Genomic DNA, 22,500 nt, shown 5'->3' on the forward strand with positions numbered 1-22,500 from the left:
GCGTTAAAATTGTACTTTTTACAACTGAATGTTCACATTTTCTCTGAGGACATCCATTCAAAACCCCCAACAATCATACACTCTGAAACTCTAAGTCGTTTTGTAAAGTAGCAACACCCATTGAGAAGGTCTCTTCTTGTCTGGCCCAGGGGCCCATGGAATCATAACCCATCCCTGGGTCATGCTGCAGCAATTGTGGACTAGATTGAATCTGTGCTGCCCTTTCATGCAGATGGAATCGCTGGCCAGGCCATTTACTAGTTCCTAAAAAAAGGCCTAACTACATTAAAACAACACGGCTATGGCATTACTTGGGAGCTACAGTAACAGATGAAGACGTGGTCATTACCACTGTGTTGTCAATAAGGTTGTAGCAGAGGCTCAACAAACTCACTGTGTAGTAATTGTACTGAAATAAGGACAACAGCTGGATAGGCCAGGGATGTGAAACAGACCTCCTCTGTCTTGTCTGCTGAGTACACAGGTACACAGTAAAACATACAGTAGAGTGTTGAGTCAACACTTAGAGTGTACTCTTGGACCAAATACCCTCTAGAAAATATTAAATCAACTAAGTGGTGAACAAAGACTGGATAATTTTTTTACTGTGTAGGGAACACTTATTATCTGTGCCTCCCTGGCATTGAATCCACTGCTGCAAAAAAATGATCAATACATTTTGCTACTGAAGTCTTGCCAACAAGAAAAGCCCTGTTTCTTGTTAAAGAATGGAAAAACGAAATCACACAAAATCTTCATATGATATAATGAAACATCATTTCAGTGGCCCGCTTGATCTACAAGAGCTAAATAAACAAATCTTTCTGACAATCTTTCCTTCTGGCACATTTTAGTTGGCCCCTCTCCATATGCTCTTGGCAAGGCGACAATGCAGAGTCTATCTATGCTAACTGTTGTGCGAGTGAAAAACCCTTAAAGTTCCCATGGCATGAAATTTCCATGGTCCTTCGGTGCTTTGTATGGGTTTGCGGGGGTGTCAGGATGCTATATCCGCAATTTTTCTCAAAATAAAGCTGAAATGCGCCATTTAGGCCTCTTTGGTGAAAAGTCTCCTCTCCCTGTGCGTCAGTCTGTAATGATATGCAACAGGAGGGGGAGGGGGGCAGGAGGGGGAGTGTCGTTGATGAGCGGGGGCGGAGCCGCGAGCTAAAGCTGTGTTGTTGCAATGGTGAAGCAGGTTAGCTGTTACCTAGAGTTAGCAATTTGCCCTAGTTAGCAATGGCACGTCCAGCACCTGATGGAACTTACTCTCGCTTGTTTTGACCCAAAGATGAAACAAACTATTGCCTACCTGCTCATGGGCTTCAGCGCAGGATGCCTCAGAAGGGTGAGTTTGAAATGTTATGTCTGCAATTTGAATTTGTTGAATGGGTAGTTCTGAAGCACTGTTACTTGCCAGTGAGTTTGTAATTACAGCAGCAATCATTCACCACGCAATGACCTGGCAAGTCACCATCATAAATTACAATATTCTTTTTTTAACTTATGAGCAAACAACCCCATTTGATGTGTGTGTGAGTGATGCACGTTACTGGCATCGCAACTGTCTCTAAACCCAGCAACTTTCTCAGTGTGGATGGTTAGCTTGCAATTGCAAGTCCTTCCCTGTTATGATGCAACACAAATGTGGTAAAAATGTTATAAATGAACGAGAGGGTAGTTGTCAGGTTATAGTAGACTTTTTACACCTTTGTTTACAACATTGTTCTGTTTCACCACTGCAATGCTTATCATGTATCACAAGTCTGTTTGAGGAGGGTGGTGTATTACATGACAAAAGGGTACTCTATACTAGTTATGATGTATGCACTTCCTCACCATCGGCTGATCATAAAATGTGTCTACATACAACTTGGCTGCATTTGAAGAGCACCCCTTTTCACTGTCTGTGCTGGAGAATAGCCAGCTTTCCTTTGTCCAATAGCCTACATGGCATTCTAAAAATGCATCCATTATGTCTTGTATTCCAGGGATCCCCAACCTTTTTTGCCCTGTGTACCCCCTAATTAATTTTGTCATATCATGAGTACCCCCTCCTTCATGCTCTATATCAGGGGTGGGCAACTTTCATGATAAGGAGGGCCACATTTTTTTCATTGTGAACATTGGAGGGCCAGATGACTGCGGATCTGACTGCAGCTTGCAGATTCGAGGTGCAGTTGGTTGCTCAGTGGCCGCCGAAAAAGTTTGGAAGCAATAGGAGTGTTCTCTGTCAGCCAACAGTGTAATTTTAACAGATTAACTCAGTAGTGGTTTAAAAAAGAAGTTTGTTCATTATAATTTAGTATGTAATAAGTATGGTTTATCTATGGGCTGCACTTAGTAAGGAGGCGGGCCGCATGTGGCCCCGGGCCTCCAGTTGCCCATCCCTGCTCTATATGATCCTCTATACCAATTTGAGTGCACTCCATACATTTGTTAGCATCACATTTTCCATGTACCCCTACTGGTACACGACGTACCCCTGGTTGGGAAACACTGTTGTATACAATGGTGAAATAGTCCATGCTCTGTTGACATCACATTTATCCATAGTTGCCAGTTAAGTTTCCATTGTGAAAATCATTGCATCATCTCATGTTTACCTGAGAGTAACCTGGCTGTCAGTATCAGAAAACTCCTTATTTTGTAATAAGGTTAGATGCTAGTGTGGAAACTGAGACAATGCCTACAGAAAGAGATAACATTATGCTGCCTAGCTCAGGTCGCATTACTTTCATTTGACACCATCTGTGCATAGAGCAAACTTGCCATGTCTTATCTTTATCAGATCACTATAACTTGGAGAGAAGGCAGGAGAGCCACAATGCATGCTGGAACTTTTTGTACAGAGTTCAAGATCACCATAAGCGGCTAATTCAATTATGCAGACAGTGTGAAGACAGTGTGCAAATTTATTTACAACAGCATCAAGAATATTAAATTGGAACATGTGAATATTTTATGGAAGGCAAATATTGTACTGAAAGAAGAACAGCAATAACAGTCTCTGTAACCATCTTTTCTATTTTTCCAGCCGTTTCAGGCATTTGTCCAACAGTGATTCGAGTGTCGTCTTGCATATCCATGCCGAGCTCCCCGATGAAGAACGTTGGAACCTCGATACAAGGCTGGCGGTGACCTCCTCTGGCTGGCTCGTCTGAACTGTGCTGACTTGTCTTCTAGGGCACCAACATTGCATCAGTCGCAGGGTTTCTGAAGACCTTTCCACACAAAGCCTACAGGAAAAGCAAAATATTGTTTAGAATGCTATGTCATTTTGGAATTATTGAAGTAACACTATTAAAATGTTATGTCAGAATTAGTTGAACTGAATTCTTTTCAAATCTTACCAAAGGTTGGATTAGCTTTTGATGTTTGCCAGTGGTTGGTGTGCATTTTCATTCTAGAGGACAGCCATCTGTAAGAAGCGTCTGCAAGTACAAAAGACAATGTGTGAACAGAGTGTCCCTCTTATTTTTGATTTTGTCAAGATGGTGAGGGTTAGCCAGTTTCAAGGACAAACCTCGTTATTGTCATTGGAAAGGATATGAAGGGCTCCTTCCTAAAACACTGCAAGAGCCATTTCATACTAATGCCATGAATTGTATTGTATAGTTATAATTACATCAAGTCAAGTATCACCTGAAACCGTGTGTGTGTGTGTGTGTGTGTGTGTGTGTGTGTTACATTGCCTTGTAAAGCAAATATAGACATCTCAACAGAAGAGTGTTTTCAGGGGGCATAGTCAAGGTATCCACTCCATTATCCAAACTCATGTCTTCTACTTGGGCTTGTGGCCCAACAACCTAGCATCCATGGAGAAAATAAGTTTCCCTGCTATGCACAACAACTAATCAGAAAATGACATTTGAATTGATCTTTTGTGAGTTGTTTAATTGCCCATCTATCAGCATACCACATCATATTTTACAAGGCCACAAGCACAAAGGAGGATGGGAGTTTGGATAGTGGAAAGGAAACAAAGTAGGCCTACATGTTTTGCCATTTAGTGTAATCCTGCTTTAAAAAAGAAAAACAAAAAAAATCAGGCGCTAGAACAACAAGATCCATCTTCTCACCTGCACAGCATATAAGGAAAGACAACATTCTTTGGAGCAACTTGTTCCAGTTAGACAGATGCTGAGGCACTCAAGGTTGCAATTTTTTTTACTTTTTTATTTGGCTACAATGCTTATGCGTTTCGGCCCTTATGGCCTTCAGGGCGTATAAATTGCAACCTTTAGTGCAGGGGTCCCCAAACGTTTTTCTCTGGGGGCCACATTATCGCTCCTGACTGTGATCAGGGGCCGGGATCAATGTGGGCTGTATGCTAGGCTGCTGCCTGTTATAGCCATAATTTCTAGCACAAAATAGTTCATCATTACAAGTGATTTGCAAAAGAAGTGAGTACTTCACATGTAAAAATAGCAAGGAAAGGTTAGAAAAATGAGTCACTGACATGAGTGAATGACAGTTTATGAGTGATAGATAGATACAATGTTTTATTATTATTTTTTTCTATGAGGATTGCTTCTTTGGGTCAGTGTAAATGGTGAGGTGCAGAGAGATGTAGGGCCGGTCAAAGGGGCATGGCGGGCCGCATCCGGCCCCCGGGCCTTAGTTTGGGGACCCCTGCTTTAGTGCCTCGATCTGCATCTGTCTACCTGGACCAAGTTTGAGAGACCCTACACTGATGAGCACCACGGAAAAAAGGTGAAGATCCAGAAGCACTCAAATTACAGGTACCTGCTTGTGTTTGATTATTTGGAGCAAATTGGATGATGACTGAATGGGAAGACTCCAACGTAGTGGTGAAGGAGGAGTTTTGCTTCATCATGTTGCCTTCTTCTACTCATCATGACCGTCTGTAACAGGAACTTCTGTAGATGAGAATTGCGGCCATTAGGAAAAAAAATACAGAATATAACTTTCCATGATCCACAATAAGCCTCTCAAATTCTATACAAGTCAAGTCAAGTCAAGTTTATTGTCAATATACAAGAAAATTGTCCGAGTCTGAAAAGAGACATAAATGTCAAGGAAACATAAACCCAATATTCGACTGCATCTGGCTTTCCAAGCTACTCACGGATAGGAATGAAAACGTGACAGACAGTGGGGGCAGGTTGCATAGCAACACACGTAACTCCACAGCTGCCTGCCCTGGAGCAAGGTAAGCTAGACAAGTGATTCGACTGCTGTGTACCCACCAGAGGTTACGCCAAATTTGTTATATGATGAAAACAAAAACGCAGTCAAATGCCGTCACAACCACTAAATAGCAGCCTGTAACAACCGCTTGAAGTCTGTGGATGTGTCAGCTGAGCTCGTGCAGTCACGCACATCTCGCTGAGTAATTACTGTAGCCAGCTACGTTTCAATGCAGTGGCCAGTAGCTCTACACTCGGTATAGTTAGGTGACCAAATCGAGTCAAAGGCTTGCCTGGTCAATATGCCAATTCACAAGTTCGGTGTGTATCGCTAGTCACAACTGGGCTTTCCGAACACACGGTTAGTTTGAAACACCTGTTAGCTCAAGTCATAGCATCCCTAGGTGAAACTATGAACACCAGTCTCCATGGAAATGAATATGTACCGCACCACCACAGCCAACAAAAAGGGTTTCCTAAATAAATCGTGTTTTCACCAACAACGTTTAAAAATGCCTTGTTTTCAACCACAGGACCCTCCTTGGTCAACCAACGAAATGTTGAGCAATTTGGTCTTGTTAAATTGGTGTGTAATAGAATAATTGTCAACATCACATTCCTTGTTAGCTAGCTAGCTGGATGCCTGTGTTATTTGACGGCAGGGTGGCTAACATAGCCGCTAGCCCGGTCGTCAAGGTTTCATTTCCATCGAAACTATTTAGTTAATTGTGCTCATGCTTGATGTACATGTAAGTTCAAAAGACCATGGTCATATTTTACAGTCGATTTCCCAAGAAAAACAAGACAGAGTATGGCTATTGCTTTTGTAGCAGTGTAGCTTTCATGGCTAATGTATGGGTTTTTTTCCCACTCCACAGCTAATACTGCAGGCTAGTTAGCCATGACACTGTAATACAGACTGGAAGCTTTTCATGACTTACTTGTTCAGGAGGCTTGGTGGTATTGATCCAGACTTCAGCGTCAGGTGTTGGCCATAACTTGCTCTGTATTGTCCCAGATTGTGAAAGCATTAGTCCGGAAAATGTTCCCTCAGACATTGAACCGGTAGGTATGTGGTGTTCTGCTGGTATTTATAGAGTTTTCAAATGAATGGGCGTGCTAGTGGGTGGAGAGAGGGCGTGGACGAGTTGAGAGCGAACGAGGTCAGGACGTCATCTCGGGCACACACGAGCTTTGCGTCAATTGGATGCTGTGTCAGAGTTTGTTTACAAATTGGGAGGATCCTCCAGCACAGCTCGGTGTACACAGTAACACATTGCAAACCACTGGGATGACTTCAGGAGGTCAGAGTAACTCATTTTAAGGCCCCAAAACATCATAAGGTCAAAATTTTACGCCATGGGCACTTTAACTGTTGACATGCATAAAGCAGAGGTCACCATACAAAGTAAGCAATCAATGTTATTTCAAGAACCAGTGTACACCCTGCTGCAACGAAAATGTAAAAAAAACTGCAGTGTTGATTCAACACATACAGAGTACTCTTGAGAACATATGAACTCCAGTAAATCGACTCTCAACACTTACAGAGTACTCTTGAGACCAAATACACTCTAGCAGATTGACTCTCTATGTGTTGAACTAACACTGCCTCTTTTACTGTGTACGTTTACTGTACGTTTCTGTATAAAAATACACACAGCACTCTACGAAGATGAGATGGATGCTTTTACGTTCTTGGTGAAAACAACCTCTCTCTGGCTCCAGTATTCTCCAATCCAGATCTCTCTCTCTCTCTCTCTCTCTCTCTCTCTCTCTCTCTCTCTCTCTCTCTCTCTCTCTCTCTCTGTCTCTCTCTCTTTCTCTCTCTCTTTCTCTCTCTCTCTCTGTCTCTCTCTTTCTCTCTATCACTTTGTCTTCATCACTTTCTCTGTGTTGCTCTCTTTCTCTCTCCATCTCTATTTTTGTCTCTGTCCTTTCTCTTTTTCTTTTTTTCGCTCATTCTCTCTCTCTCTCTCTCTCTCTCTCTCTACTATAATATTCTGGGCATTTCCATGTGGTTTCATAGTGAGCGTGCCTTCTCTGCCGCCTCCTGTGCCGGGCGGGTCGGAAAGGTGTGCTGCACTTGTGACCCCATATAAATGACGGAGTGGGGTCGCCACATTAAGCCCAAATGAATCCTCCCTCTCCACCACACACACACACACACACACACACACACACACACACACACACTCACATGCATACGCATTCGCACGCGCACGCGCACGCGCACACACACACACACACACACACATACACACACAGAATCCCCATATCAATTGCTGCGCTCTGCCTTGGAATGCCAAGTCCTCCATAAGTCTGATCATTAGGCTGGTTTCTGCCGTGTAACTTGCCTAGCAAACACGTTGAATACCTTCCCACCTGCCATGCATGCGTGCACACATACACACCAGCACACACACACACACACACACACACACACACACACACACACACACACACACACACACTTTTGTGTACAAATAAACACACATACACCAACAAACTCACTTTTATACACTCTGACGCACAAACAGACACAAACGTGCACAAACGCGCGTGCGCACACACACACACACACACACACAGGAACAGGGACATTAAAGACTGGGCACAGCCAAGTTGTCCCCTATTGTAGGCAGGGCCGGATTATCCATAAGGGCCAGTAGCACAGTGCTCAGGGGCACCAACCATTTACAGCCAGTTAGGGGGCAGCATCACATGACACAAACTTAACAAATATTGTTCATAAAGGGGGCATCCGCGAGGTGTAATATCCGGGGGCACCACAGAATCTTAATATGGTCCTGACTGTAGGCCTATATTACATTACATTACTGTATACGTGCTAGGTGCTTCTCTCCAAAGCAAACACCTACATTCAGATATATTCATGTGAAAGACGGCAAATAAATCAAAACTAAGCGGAATATGTTAAATCCCTTCACACACATTTCTCAATATAATAATAAACAGCACAAAATTATCTGATCACCTTTCATCAGCACAGGATGGACCGCTGCAAGTCAGGAAATGTGCCCTTTCCTTTTACAAAAGGTCGAGCTGGTGGGAATAAATTAGTAGAGGTAGGGGGTAAATGAGGTTTTGGATATTTAAAAGCCAAAGAAAAAAAAATAAAACATAACAAAAAAAATCAAACGATAGAGGAAGGTGAATATGAAATCAAAAGTTCAAACTTGGAAGCTAAACTAGCTCAAGACCGCAAAGTCATTGGAATGTATTTGTTTCATGTAGTTACAAAACTTGCTGATTCTGATTTGCAAAACTTCTGTCAGCCAGACTTCTTGTTTCCTAACTTCATATGCAATTTCCCCCCCTCTCTACAAATGAAATGTTCCTAGTGAGAACAGTGAGAACTTTATTTTATCTTTATTTTATCTTTTTTGGGCGAGGGGTGGCAGGCGAGTGGGGCTCTTGCCTAAGGGCCCAGGGCCCTCCCGAATTGGATCCTTTCTGGACTATGGCAGACTGTATGGAGGGAAGGGCCCTATCAGTGTTTTGCCCTGGGGCCTGGGGGTGTATTACAGAAACTTCCTATCTTGAGAATCTTATCTTATCTCTCTAGTTACCATGGCAACGGCACTTTAGGACCGAATTTAGGAAAAGCGTATTACAGACCAGCGTTTCCTAAGTTGTTTTGCGCATCCTATCAAAAGTTAAGATAGGACGACTGAAGATAGGAAGATTTCTGTAATACGCCCCCTGGTGTGCAATTTCTCCGCCACTACAAGAGTAATAGGAAGAGTATAGGAAGAGTAATGAGTACTATACAGGGCTTGACAGTAACTTCGCTTGCTAGCCATTGTGGCTAGTAATTTTCTCGAGTCACTAGCCCTTCAGCTATTCTAGTAGCCATGCATTTGATATATTTCTTTTTTATCATGATATAGTACATCTAACCTCAGATGAAGAAGTGCTAAAGCAAGACAATGAGTTCACAGCTTTCTACATGGAAATAAATCATACAAGTAGTAACGAGTAACTGAGCTTTCTCTTGAACTTCTAGACACAATTGATACAGAAGGAGCAGAGTGCAGAATATAGTCCATTACGAAATGCCATACTATACAATAAGCTACCTGCCAAATTGGCTGGTGACACTGAAATTATTACCAGCCACAGACAAGTTTTACCAGCATTTGGCCGGTTGGCAGGTGCCAGTGTCAAGCCCTGGTACTATAGGGAGAATGAGACTTGCTGGACACTGCCAAAGGCACCCAGAACTGCCAGCCAGCAAACTGGTGCTGTGGAAACCATCATGTGGGTGCCGGTTAAGAGGACGTCCCACACCAACATATGTGGACATACTCAAGAAGGACGCAGGAGCCCACAGTACCAGCAAACTGAAAAGATGTCTGGAGAATCGGGATGACTGGAGGCAACAATGGAAGGCTCGTCTAAGGACGACCTAGAAAGACGTGTGCAATTGTTCCGCCACTGAAAGGTAACAAAGGCCCCTAATATAGGAGGAGTAATGACATTAGAGCACTCTGACATGAACACCTCATTTTGGCTCATTAGGTTGTGTACTGTTGGCCCATCTTCTGAAGCTCTTCTTCTTCTCACCATCCTCCAAGGGGCAATTAAACAGGAAAACCCCGAGTTCAGTAAAGATGGCCAGAGGTGTGTGTGTGTGTGTGTGTGTGTGTGTGTGTGTGTGTGTGTGTGTGTGTGTGTGTGTGTGTGTGTGTGTGTGTGCGTGTGCCTGTGCGTGCGTGCGTGCGTGCATGCATGTGAATGACGTGTGGGCATGCATGCATGCGTTTGTATGTGTGTGTGTACATGCATGTGTGTGTGTGTGTCTCCTTGTAGACGCATCTGCTCTGTTTGTACAATGCGCAGGCGGCCTATGCTAAGCTATGCTATTGCCAACACTAATATTGACTCGCTGCAAATGTTTTCCTCAGTCTTGTCGCCGTGGTGACGGGCAACACAGGCGGGGGGTGGGTTCCCATCCTAAGTGGCAGCAGCAGCACAGCATGTGAATGTAGAGTGGTGTTGCCAGATGTGCGATAATTATTGTATTTGTACCATAATTTTGTCCATTTTGACCTCTGTACAATAAAAAAAAACATGATGTGCGATAATTTCAGAGTTGTCATTCAAGTCATTTTACGATAATTTCCTCAGAAAGGAGGTTTTGATACCATAATTCAGTGTTTTCCAACACTGATGTAGAGGGACAAAATGACATGACTCTTCCGCTGCATTCAATCTTTTCACTGCACAACATGCAATCTCAATCAAAATGTTTGTAGGACACAAAAAGACTCTACTTACGTAAACATTCAATTGGCCAGGGACTCACTGCACAGGGAATCATTTGACAGGACAATCATACATACAGACACAGACACAGACACAGACGTTCACACACACAGAAACACAGACACAGACACAGACACACACACACACACACACACACACACACACACACACACACACACACACACACACACACACACACACACACACACACACACACACACACACACACACATACTGTATGTAGTATATAATAAAATAAGATCTGGCCATGACTGGATAGCTATAGAAGTCGGCCTCCTCGATTGCTCAAGGTAACAGCCCCTTGCGTCCGAACAAATGCATCACATTTCAAGGGGCTTACTGTGTGGTAAAGAAAGTGGGCGAAAAAACGAGAGCATTGAAAAGGCAGAAAACAAGGAAAGAAGTGGTCCGAACAGGTCATGGTCAGTCAGAATGATGACTATTGCCACATATTTTTTTAATGGCAGTCCACTGATTCACTCACGTGAAACACACACACACACACACACACACACACACACACACACACACACACACACACACACACACACACACACACACACACACACACACACACACACACACTATCTCACTCTCTTATTAGGGGCCAAACCGTGTAGCCATGTTTTGTCACCTTGCAAAGAACAATGTGTATTGGAAACAGAAACATGGAACATTTTGTAACAGTAATGTTAGCCCCTGTTCAGATTTGACCAGTTAAGCACCCACGTTCAAGGCCAGCAGTGTCAGTCTCAAGACGAGGCCCGAGCATCCAATGGTATTACTGTACTCTGCATTAACCCGAACACAGCGTTATAAATGTGGTGTTACTTGAATGGCGATGGCTGAGTCGTAGTGCATAACTAAAGGCCCTGTGTTATGTCATAGTAGAGTAGTACTACGGTAATTAACCTTTCAATTACTATTACAGCGTGCATCAGATGGTAGGCATGCTTTATGGGGCTACGGGGGCAATAGTAACTTGTGTATGAAATCATCTTGCGAAGAAAACATGAGCAAAGTGTGATGGATGTATAATAACAAATAACCTGAACCTGATTAATGCATGAACCTGAACCTGAACCTGATTAATGCATCTAACACCATATTGCTTCTTACATTGTAATTGTAACTGATGCCAACTAGCAGAATATGGCGTGGAATGTTAGTAAACCTTCCTCCTGAAACCTCGTACAGTATCAGTAGCACTGGGTTATCAGACTGGTCCTTTAGTCCAGCCGTATTGTGCTATGACTCCCACTAGCAAGGTGGCGGGTTCGAGACCCCAAGGGGTAACAGACTGTGCGGGAACACCTCAGGTTACATAATGACACCCATCACCTTGATGGATGAGTTGCTATACATACTCATAGGTTACCAAAAAAAGAGAAAAACATCAAGGTATCCTTATAGAGAAATGACTTCAAACACTGCGTAGGAGTTAACAGAGCAAGCCCCTCTCTTTAAACAACATCAAGGACATCTCATCTCTCACAGCCAGCCTTAACACACATGCACCTGCAACATCCTTCTACTCAACCTCCGCACAGCAGGGGTAGTACAAAGACAAGCCAGCATGCGGAAACACAGCTAATTAGGACTAGACTAGAGCGCCAAGAGGGGAGAGAGAGAGCGAGAGAGAGTGATAGATAGACAGAGAGAGAGAGAGAGAGAGAGAGAGAGAGAGAGAGAGAGAGAGAGAGAGAGAGAGAGAGAGAGATGATAGTGATATAACCATGGTGGAGCTGCTGGTGATGGTTACCTAGACTAGAGCTTGCTTCTGTGTACTGTAGGAAATTCCCACTGGTGCTATGTGATGTCACTATCAGGGGGGGTCGTTAAGGGGTGGTAAAGTATGACTGAGTCACCAGGGCCCCATGTATATAGGGCCCCCCTACTCAGTTCAGTTTATGAAAATATAGGGGGGAGGGGGTGTCCGCTGGAGTTGATTGGACATAGGGCCCAAAATATGCTGCTACGCCCCTGGTCACTGTTAATACCGGGTGGAATTGGTTACCAGTATGGCTTGTTATATAAGACAAGAGATCAATACCCAATTGTCACTGCGTTCATCTGATAACCACAGGCCTCTCAACCACATGGGCATACACCTCACGCCATTCCAATTCAGCCCCTGGCCAAATTGGTGCATCGACATCCAGTCATCAAGGGTACACAAACTAAAGAAGACACGTAGCAGCTCAAAGTAACACACACACACACACAAACACAGGAGCTAATGGGCACCAGCATCTTCTGTGCATCCTGCGCATGGCGCGAAGACTGGGGTCACGAGATTCCAGATGCGCCTACTTTTTTTCTTCTTCTTCTATTTGACATTATGTATTTCACAAAGAGGGCATAACAATAGCATTTCAAGCCCCGCATGGAGCGGGTGCTATGCTAACACTATTTATGATTTGCCGTGATATAGTTAGCATAGCGCTGCGGTTACCCTTGCGACCCATGGAATGCTGGACTCCAGTCGCGGTCACCGGGTAGCAGTTCACGCTTTTAATACGCCTGCAGTCGTAACCCCTCACCCCCGCAACACACACACACACACACACACACACACACACACACACCTCCATCATCACAACATCACCACGCCGCCTCATGGGGAAATCGCATTTAAGACATTCATCAGCGTGTGTCGTCATTAATAATTCACTCTGCATACAAATAGCTGCTTATTGTGTTCGAGGGAGTCATTGCACGCCACATTCACCTCAACTTTGCTGTACCGGTAGCCAATGCATCTCCACTGCGCATACAGCCTATGTAGACTATCACTTCGATACATTTCCAATTGGGGATGCAATCACTCTTCAAAATAACAAGAAGATTCTGTAATGCACTATTCCATGTGAATATGCACTGTATTTGCATAGCCTATTGAACACATCACAATGACAAGAGAACACAAACAGACACACCATCCAGCCCATCCGCAGATGCACTTTATTCGCTAACAAAAATACACACCTACAAATTAAATAACATGACAATGACATCTGTTCACTGGCACCCAATGCACGTTGGCCAACAGCGAAAAAAGTAAATCCAGCCACAAACACCGCGAGTGATTTAGGAAACAACAGCGTTGCATGCCTACCTGGAAGGTGTAAAACCTTGTCCCGTTCGGTGGGTGCACCTTCGGGGAACTCGTCCCCGTGTTCATGTCTGAAAATATCATATCCTTTGAAGAAATATACACGTCTTGGGAGTTTGTGAACGCCGTAGTAGTGTAGATGCAGCACGCGTAATAAATCCGTTAGGTTGAAATCCGTTTCTCTCAACGAAAGAGCGAAAGGGAGCCGAGGTCCAACCCGCTCCGGCGGACTCGAACTGGCGACACTTTCGCTACTTTCGCACCCTCATAAGCCAGTACAGACAGTAAACCACACGTCGCCAAGACAAGAAACGTGTTTACAGCCTCGCTGTTCTCACTCACACACTCCCCGAGGCTTGGAGACAGACCGAGAACGCTATAATGCCTGCGCTATTGATTCGACGGCTGAAAAGTCGGTGAAATATGCGAGCTCCATGATTGCCTTGCGCCGTCCACACGGGCAGTGACAGCGGACCAGTGATGGGCGGACCAGCCCCATCTGCTCGCCGCCGTAATCGCCTCCCTCGGCCACTGCCTCCGCTCGCGCGTAATTATGCAGAGCATCAACGGCGCGCTACGACTCTAACCAATAACACGCTCACGCTACTACTGGAGAAATGGGGAAATTGCAAGGTGTGTGTGTGTGTGTGTGTGTGTGTGAGAGAGAGAGAGAGAGAGAGAGAGAGAGAGAGAGAGAGAGAGAGAGAGAGAGAGAGAGAGAGAGAGAGAGAGAGAGGAAGGAGAGGGGCCCGACAGATTCCGACAGAAAAGCAACAAAACGCAACACGCATATGAGCAACACAATCTACCCACGCACTCAGAGAATTACAATTTAGGGAAAGCAAATAAGATGGGAGATGGGAGTGACAGACTCCATCAGAAAAACACCAAAACACATCAACAAACAGGATACCCACACAGAGAATGATCATTTTTGGAAAGCAAAATATGATATATCAATGTCATGACTTGACTGAAAGGTCCAGATTATTCTCAATTCAATAAGACATCATTGCAAGATTTTTGGGGGGGAATACAGAATTTGTGGTAAACAGTAGGGAGAGAGAGAGAGAGAGGGTGGCAGCGTTTTGAAGGCGAGAGAGAGAGAGAGAGAGAGAGAGAGAGAGAGAGAGAGAGAGAGAGAGAGAGAGAGAGAGAGAGAAATGGACCAGAATGCAATGAGTTTATGTACAACACCAGTATATGCTGCATCAAGAAAATAAAAGCTACCATTTGAAACGGGAGAGAGTCCAGCTTATAGGAAGGAAGCCTATCTTAAGAGGGCTCCAACAACTCCACCAAGGGAGACTGATAGAGGAGAGGAGAGGAGAGGAGAGGAGAGGAGAGGGGGGAGAGGAGAGGAGAGGAGGAGAGGAGAGGAGAGGAGAGGAGAGGAGAGGAGAGGAGAGGAGAGGAGAGGAGAGGAGAGGGGGGAGAGGAGAGGAGAGCATGAGAAGGGGGGAGAGGAGAGGAGAGGGAGAGGAGAGAACAGGAAAGGAGAGGAGAGCAGATGGGGAAGAGAAGAGAAGAGAGGAGAGAAGAGGAGATGAGAAGAGCAGAGAGGAGAGGGGGAGAAGAGAAGAGAGGAGGAGAGGAGGGGAGGGGAGAAGGGAGGAGAGTAGAGGATTGGAGAGCAGAGGGAGAGAAGAGGAGAGGAGGACAAGAGAGGAGAGGAGAGAATTGGAGAGCACTGCCTTGCAAGCAGAGCTTGTGGGTAATGACTTCACTGGGGATATCATGCAGTCCTCCAGTTTTCTAGCGTTTGTGGCCTCTTATAGTGTACGGTCTGGTCCACAGAGGTAGCTGCAAATAGACATACTGCAGTACGTACAGCAGCAAGCAGGCCCGCCGACAGGGGGGGACAAAGGGGTACGTGTGTTGTCCTGGACCCAGGGAGATAAGGGGGGCAGAATTGTGTCCCCATTACATTGTATGTATTGGGTAGGGGGCCCTTTCAGATGACTTTGTCCTGGGCCCAGTGAAAGCTGTCAGCGGCCCTGGCAGCAAGCATTGCTCCACTCACTGCGTGACCGCTTACTGTGGTGTGGGCCTGCTGCCCAGGGGTGTCCCTAAACACTTAAAACGGGCCAAACAGACCGAAACGGGCCATGTTTCAAATTGAAACACATTTAAACCTCTTTTGCATTTAATATCCAATGATTACAACACTTCTTGTTCAAAACTTAACTCCTCCAAAAGGTTTGAGAGTATAGATGGGCAACCCTCTCGCCTTCCCTCTCGCCAATCCCTCCCATTCCTCACGCACAGATTATCATCTATTTCTAGGTTTTCCAGAAGAAAAATATTTTACGAAGTTCAGAATACATTTAAACATTAAGGAGAAATGTTTTTAATGGTACACATGGTCCGGGCTGCATCCTGCCCCCAGGCCTTGTGTTTGACAACCCTGGGTTAAACTTTGTTCCAGCCATAATTGTGGGAGGTACTGTGGTGTTACTTTTTATATTTTAGTTTCATTTACATTCACTATATATTAGTACATATTTACAAAATACTATTTCCTGTTTCTTTGGGAGCAATGGCCTTTGGGGTAGTGTAGCTTAGAAAACAGAAATCTTGAGAAATAGACATCTTGAGATGGAGTCCTCTTGTGGTACCATGCACATATGACAACTCTCATACACTGAAATTTCCAAATTGAGATGTGGGTGCACTCTCCACTTGACTTTTGTGTGCAGAAAACCTGAGGACTGCAAGCAACATTGATTTTTTTCTTCAATTTTACACTTTTCCATGGGTTAAAAGGCAATGGCAATGTCTAGATCATTCCTGTAAGAGATGATATACCACGTGAGAGCCAAGCAGGGGCAGAGATATAGGACGGGCAAGCAGGGCGTTTTCCCCCGGGCCAAGGGGCCCTCCTGTATTGGTGGTGGGGGCCCTACTATGACCTTGGCAAGCCATATGGGGTCCCTATCAGTGCCTTACCCTGGGGCCCTGTGAGCACTTGTTCCGCCACTGGAGTCAAGCAAGCTGAGTGAACAAGCAGGTCGCTATTTTATTGACCATTTCATAATGCTCATAACATTCTCTGGCAGCCGGAATTCTCGCCTGGTGATGAGAGTGAAACAAGACATGGTCTCTCTTCATTTTCTTCAGGCTCTCCCACCCAAAAGAAAGAAAGCCAGCCGTTGTTGAATAGTGTGTGTGTGTGTGTGTGTGTTTCTGTGTTTGTGTGTGTGTGTGTGTGTGTGTGTGTGTGTGTGTGTGTGTGTGTGTGTGTGTGTGTGTGTGTGTGTGTGTGTGTGTGTGTGTGTGTGTGTGTGTGTGTGTGTGTGTGTGTGTGTGTGTGTGCGCGTGCATGTGCATGTGTGTGTGCGTGTGTGCGTGTGTGCCTGCCTGCCTGCGTGCATGTGTGCGTGCCTGCGTGCGTGCCTGCGTGCGTGCCTGCGTGCGTGTGCGTGCATGTGCGTGCGTGCGTGTGTGTGCGTGCGCGCATGTGTGTCTGTGTGTGTAACATAACTCAATCTATTAAACCTCACCGCTAGGAGCATTTCTCTCCTGGGCTTTATCAAATCAAACTTGATTGAGTTTATTTTCCCTCTACTCAGTTAGGCCCATTGTGAGGATACGGCTTTCGTGATGTCACGGCTCCATATCCATATATACTGTCTGTAGGCATATTTTTTTCTCGAGGCATGAATGGAGGTTTACAAATGCAGGATAGGGGGAAGGAGGTAGCCTGAGAACTCCCATACTGCCTTTAGTTCTACACAATCGTTTCAAATTGAAAGACACTCGCTTGTGATTAGGTCGTCCGGTACCAGGCGTGGAAGGAGGGGAACAATAAACAATAGAATGTAGAATGTGTCTCCCACATCAAAAACATTGGTGGCAATTACCCCAATGATACAGTATAGAAGTATATAGATATACAGGTCGGTAAATTACCCAAACCAAAAAAAAGATGGCTATCTATTTTATTGATTTACTGTTATAGCCATACATTCCAGGGCTATTTTAGGGCCATTTTATTTCAAGCCTCATTCACACACATGCACACACGGATAGAGACCCATAACACACACACACACACTGGCTGTATGACTGTATGGTTAGCAAACTCTCCCTCCACAATTGCACAAGGTAACAGCCCCTTGCGTGTGGAGAAACTGATCATGTTTCAGGGGACGTATGGTACAGAAAAGTGGCGAAAAACAGTAACGACAGAAAAAAAGGAGAAAAGTGGTCAGAGCAGGTCATGGTCAGAATGTTGCCTGTTGGCAATTCACTGATCTGAAAAACATTCTCTAACGACACCATACACGCGCACACACAGATGCATGCATGTACACTCTCACACATTCTTGCACACACACACACACACACACACACACACACACACACACACACACACACACACACACACACACACACACACACACACACACACACACACACACACACACACACACACACACACACACACACACATACTCTTTCTCTCTCTCTCTCTCTCTCTCTCTCTCTCTCTCTCTCTCTCTCTCTCTCTCTCTCTCTCTCTCTCACACACACACACACACACACACACACACACACACACACACACACACACACACACACACACACACACACACACACACACACACACACACACACACACACACACACACACACACACAAGCCTGTTTCTATGCAAGGTGCTGTGATACCAGCAGCAATGCTTGCCACATTGGTTTTCTTTTACCTCCTCATCTTTCTGTCTTTTCTCCTCAGCCTATGTTTACTACTTGTTTATTTGTTTTCTATTTCATGAACCTCAAACCACTCCTCTGCCACAGTGCTGTGTGTGTGCGTGCTAAACACTTGCAATGCACTCTTGTGCATTGAAAATTGAAACACAAGCAATTTCTACATAAAAAACTGTAAAATGTTTACAGCAAGTACAACGTTAGCAAGATTTCTTGGAGACAAAACAGCTCCTGTAAGCCTCTGTCATCATTATGTCTTTTTAATATGGTGGCACCTAGAACAGGGGTTCCAAAACTTTACATGATACTGTTCTTAACTGTTGGGAATATTGTTACTCTTATTTCAAGTTTACTTTGTTTTAAAAAAAAAATATTCAGTTTATTCTGTTATTCATTTTTGTAGTGCTGTGCTTTTCCTGTCAACCTGCCACGGCCCCCCTCGAACCTCCTTATGGCCCCCCAGGGGTCCCCGGCCCCCACTTTCAAAATCACTACAGTAGCACACATTGATAGGCCTCTGCTTATGAAACATTCAACTCCGATAAACTGTGCTATGCTTATTTGGCTATTCTGATTCCAGAATGTAGGCAAAAAACAAGGGCCATGCAGTTACAGTGCCAATGATGATGACTCCCTGAAAAAAAGAAAGTATCATACAAGAAATACACATGGAGTAATCAGACTAGGCCCTTGTAGTGCTATGGGGAAAGAACAGTACATAATTGCTTATGTCTAGCAGCTTCCCTGCACACACGGACACGCACATGCATGGACACACACACACACAAACACAGACATGCAGGCACACCTTCTTCAAAGATGTGGCAATGCTGAAAACAAAGACACGCACATAATAACATATGAAGGCTTTATTTGCAAAACGGTGTATCTCCATTTTATAGAATGTTGGGAAATTGACATTTTTGTATTGGGCATTCCATTGAAATGCATTGCAAAATGCATTTTATATAGCTCAAAAAAGTATGTTCTCAAAATATTTGAATGGTACGAATTCACACATGGGTGATATGAGCTCTGAACAGTCATTTCCAATAATAAGATGCAAAAGTAAAAAATGGAGATACACCGTTTTGCAAATAAACCCTTCATATATTGTGTTAAAAATGAAAAAATTGTGGCAATTCAGAGCTGTGGTATGATTTGAAACATCTGGTGTGATATTGCACAATTTAGGAGCCTTTTGAAAATGCGGGGCTCAAAAGGGGGTAAACAAACAGAGAGAGAGACAGAGACAGAGACAGCCATTTCTTTCAATTTTTCAAACCTGCCACGAAATGCCCTATTTATCTTCCATCAAACAGTGACCATAGCTGCCCTTTTGTAAAAAAGGAATTCAGAAGCCCATATCTCTATCTCTATCTCTATCTCTCTATCTCTATCTCTCTTTATCTCTCTCTCTCTATCTCTATCTCTCTTTATCTCTCTCTCATGCACAATATCCTGCTGTCCAACACCTGATGCCAGGCCCCATTCCTGAGATTCAGTTTGAGCCCATTGCCTTCAATACTGAGGCAGAATGCGCAGAAGATATAGGCCTATAATGCATTAGCCTGATAATCATCAATTTTCAAAACTCTTCGAGACTTGGTCTGAAACAAGAGCATGACAATTAACATTTCCCAAACGGTATGGTTGACCGCCCTCCCTGGGTTTGCTACTGGTTGTTTGCTTCCCGACAGAGTGAGAGGGGTTCCTGATTTTTCGGGAGCTCAGAAACGATATTTGTATTGCTCCTGGCCTGACTAGAAGCAACGCTGGAGGCTGTTGGAAATTGGAAACAGTGCCTTCGTTTTTTTTTCCCCCACTATGGATAATTCTATCACATATACCTTTTGTTGTTATTTGTAGAAGCCAGGTCTTCCACATGTCTTGGCTATCGTGCATATCAGGTTATTGGAATATGAAACACTACCATTTCTGTTTCTATTTACAGTGTAGAAGGCGAGTCTTGTAGTAGATGTCATGGTGGCGTCATTTAATCCTAGTGACCGTATTGATTGTTGTGTAAGCGTGTGGCTACGATATGAAGGAGAGCAGTATGCACAGCCCATGCATTTATGTCCTCTCGATTAGTGGGTGTGCCCTCACACACAGAATCATTACATGCATTACATACGTGCGAGCGTGCACATGTATACAATCATGGTAGATGTTAAGTCAAGTCAGAGAAAATTAAATACCGGAATCAATTCAAGCAAACAGCATGTGAAAGGTAACACAACACTTACCCTGCATACACACATGCACGCACGCACGCACGCACGCACGCACGCACGCACATACACACACAGGCACCGATTACTAAGACAGGAGCTCAAACGCATTGCAAATTTAGCCATCATCAAAGGTGTAAAGGCAATTGATTATTTGTTTAGGTTTGTGTTTCTTTGATCTTTAGCATTAGTCATGTATGTGTGTGTGTGTGTGTGTGTGTGTGTGTGTGTGTCTGTGTGTGTGTACGTGCACGCACACGCACACGCATGTGTGCTATGTGCATGCGTGTGTGCACACACGCTTGTGAGTCTGTGTGTGCAATGCATGTGTGTACTTGTGTACTGTGTGTGTGTGTGTGTGTGCATATTTGTGTTCACACTGTTTGCAGGTTTGAGTTTTTAATGTGCTGTAAAAAGTCTTGTTGAAATAAGCATCCAACTTTCTCATTAAACTCCACTCAGGTTGAAATCAGCATGTGATCAGGAACATGGTGTGCCTGCTTCAGTAGGCAGCCAAATGATATCTTTGTGTGTGTGTGTGTGTGTGTGTGTGTGTGTGTGTGTGTGTGTGTGTGTGTGTGTGTGTGTGTGTGTGTGTGTGTGTGTGTGTGTGTGTGTGTGTGTGTGTCTGTGTGTGTCTGTGTGTGTCTGTGTGTGTCTGTGTGTCTGTGAGCTTTCACGGCACACTTAGTCACGTAAAATACCTAACAGATTTTATTTTTTGGAAAACCCCAAATACAGAAGAATAACAATCTTCATCATATTGCAGTTTTGCAATATTGTACCTTCGCTCCTGTACTGAAAGCTGAAAAAAGTGTTACTTAGAGCAAGCTTAGAGCTAACTTTAGTAAACATTTGTTTTTCTTTTTTATATGTTAGAAGGACATATGGATGGTAATGTACATTAAATAAATGATTGATTTAACCAGCATATATCACATTTGTTATGGATACATATGTTGAGACATTCTTCTGTTACAAATATATAGGCCTAGAGTAGCCTATACACCTTTACACATGATGAAAAGAAACGGGAAGAGATTTCATGGCAATGCATGACAAACCGCAGATGACGGAACACATTATGAGCATGAACAGCATGATTGAAGACTTACAGATTTTTTCAATTGCTAACAAGCTTTTGTCCAATCCTCAGCGACATTTGCAAAACTCTTAATACAGTTAGCACACCAAGGGCTTTCCATTGCCATACAGTTGACACATTACATGCCTTTTTCACACAATTAGCAGTCAATGAGTGCATTTCTTTGTGTATATTTAACAGTGTGTGCTTTTGAGAAGAAAATGAACTGTTTGGCCAATTGTGCTTGGTAGGTGGTAGTCTGTGTTAAGAGTTTAGAAAAAGTATCCAAAGTATGGGTAAGCGCTTGTTAGCAATTAAAAAAAACTGTAATATAAGTGTCTACTCTACATGTAGGAAAAAGCAGTAAGCACGTACGTAGAATCTACATGTGGATTTTCCATATGTCTCTAGGTTACTGTACTGTACTTGGGAATATGTTGCCTAATGAGCATATGTTTCTGTGTGTGTGTGTGTGTGTGTGTGTGTGTGTGTGTGTGTGTGTGTGTGTGTGTGTGTGTGTGTGTGTGTGTGTGTGTGTGTGTGTGTGTGTGTGTGTGTGTGTGTGTGTGTGTGTGTGTGTGTGTGTGTGTGTGTGTGTGTGTGTGCGCGTAGGTGTGTGTGTGCGTAGGTGTGTGTGTGTGCGTAGGTGTGTGTGTGTGTGTGTGTGTGTGTGTGTGTGTGCGTAACTCAGTGTGTGTGTGTGTGTCTGTGTGTGATTCGATGTGCCAATTTCAGTGAAAACTATATATATCTATTGTATATAGAAGGCATCCAACAGAAGCTCATAAACTGTACCCAGAAAGAAATTACAAATGGGAAACCACAATACAAAAATACTAAAAACTTTTTTCCTACATATGTGCCAGGCAGTGTTCACTTTTCTCATCTA

At 44.0% G+C, this 22,500-nt stretch overlaps 1 protein-coding gene and 1 long non-coding RNA gene across 2 annotated transcripts in view; both read right to left on the reverse strand.

The window, feature by feature from the left end:
• Nucleotides 1-22,500, reverse strand: part of ppfia2 (PTPRF interacting protein alpha 2) — a 368,722-nt gene that overhangs the window by 210,600 nt on the left and 135,622 nt on the right. The gene's annotated exons all lie outside the window — the stretch shown is intronic.
• LOC134464502 (uncharacterized) lies at nt 3,112-6,515 on the reverse strand. The gene is made up of 4 exons (XR_010037914.1): nt 6,095-6,515; nt 4,750-4,883; nt 3,354-3,434; nt 3,112-3,239 (listed from the first exon to the last, which is right to left on the reverse strand). It is a non-coding gene; the product is annotated as an uncharacterized LOC134464502 (long non-coding RNA).

This window comes from Engraulis encrasicolus, chromosome 15 (assembly GCF_034702125.1).
Source record: "Engraulis encrasicolus isolate BLACKSEA-1 chromosome 15, IST_EnEncr_1.0, whole genome shotgun sequence".
NCBI lineage: Eukaryota > Metazoa > Chordata > Actinopteri > Clupeiformes > Engraulidae > Engraulis > Engraulis encrasicolus.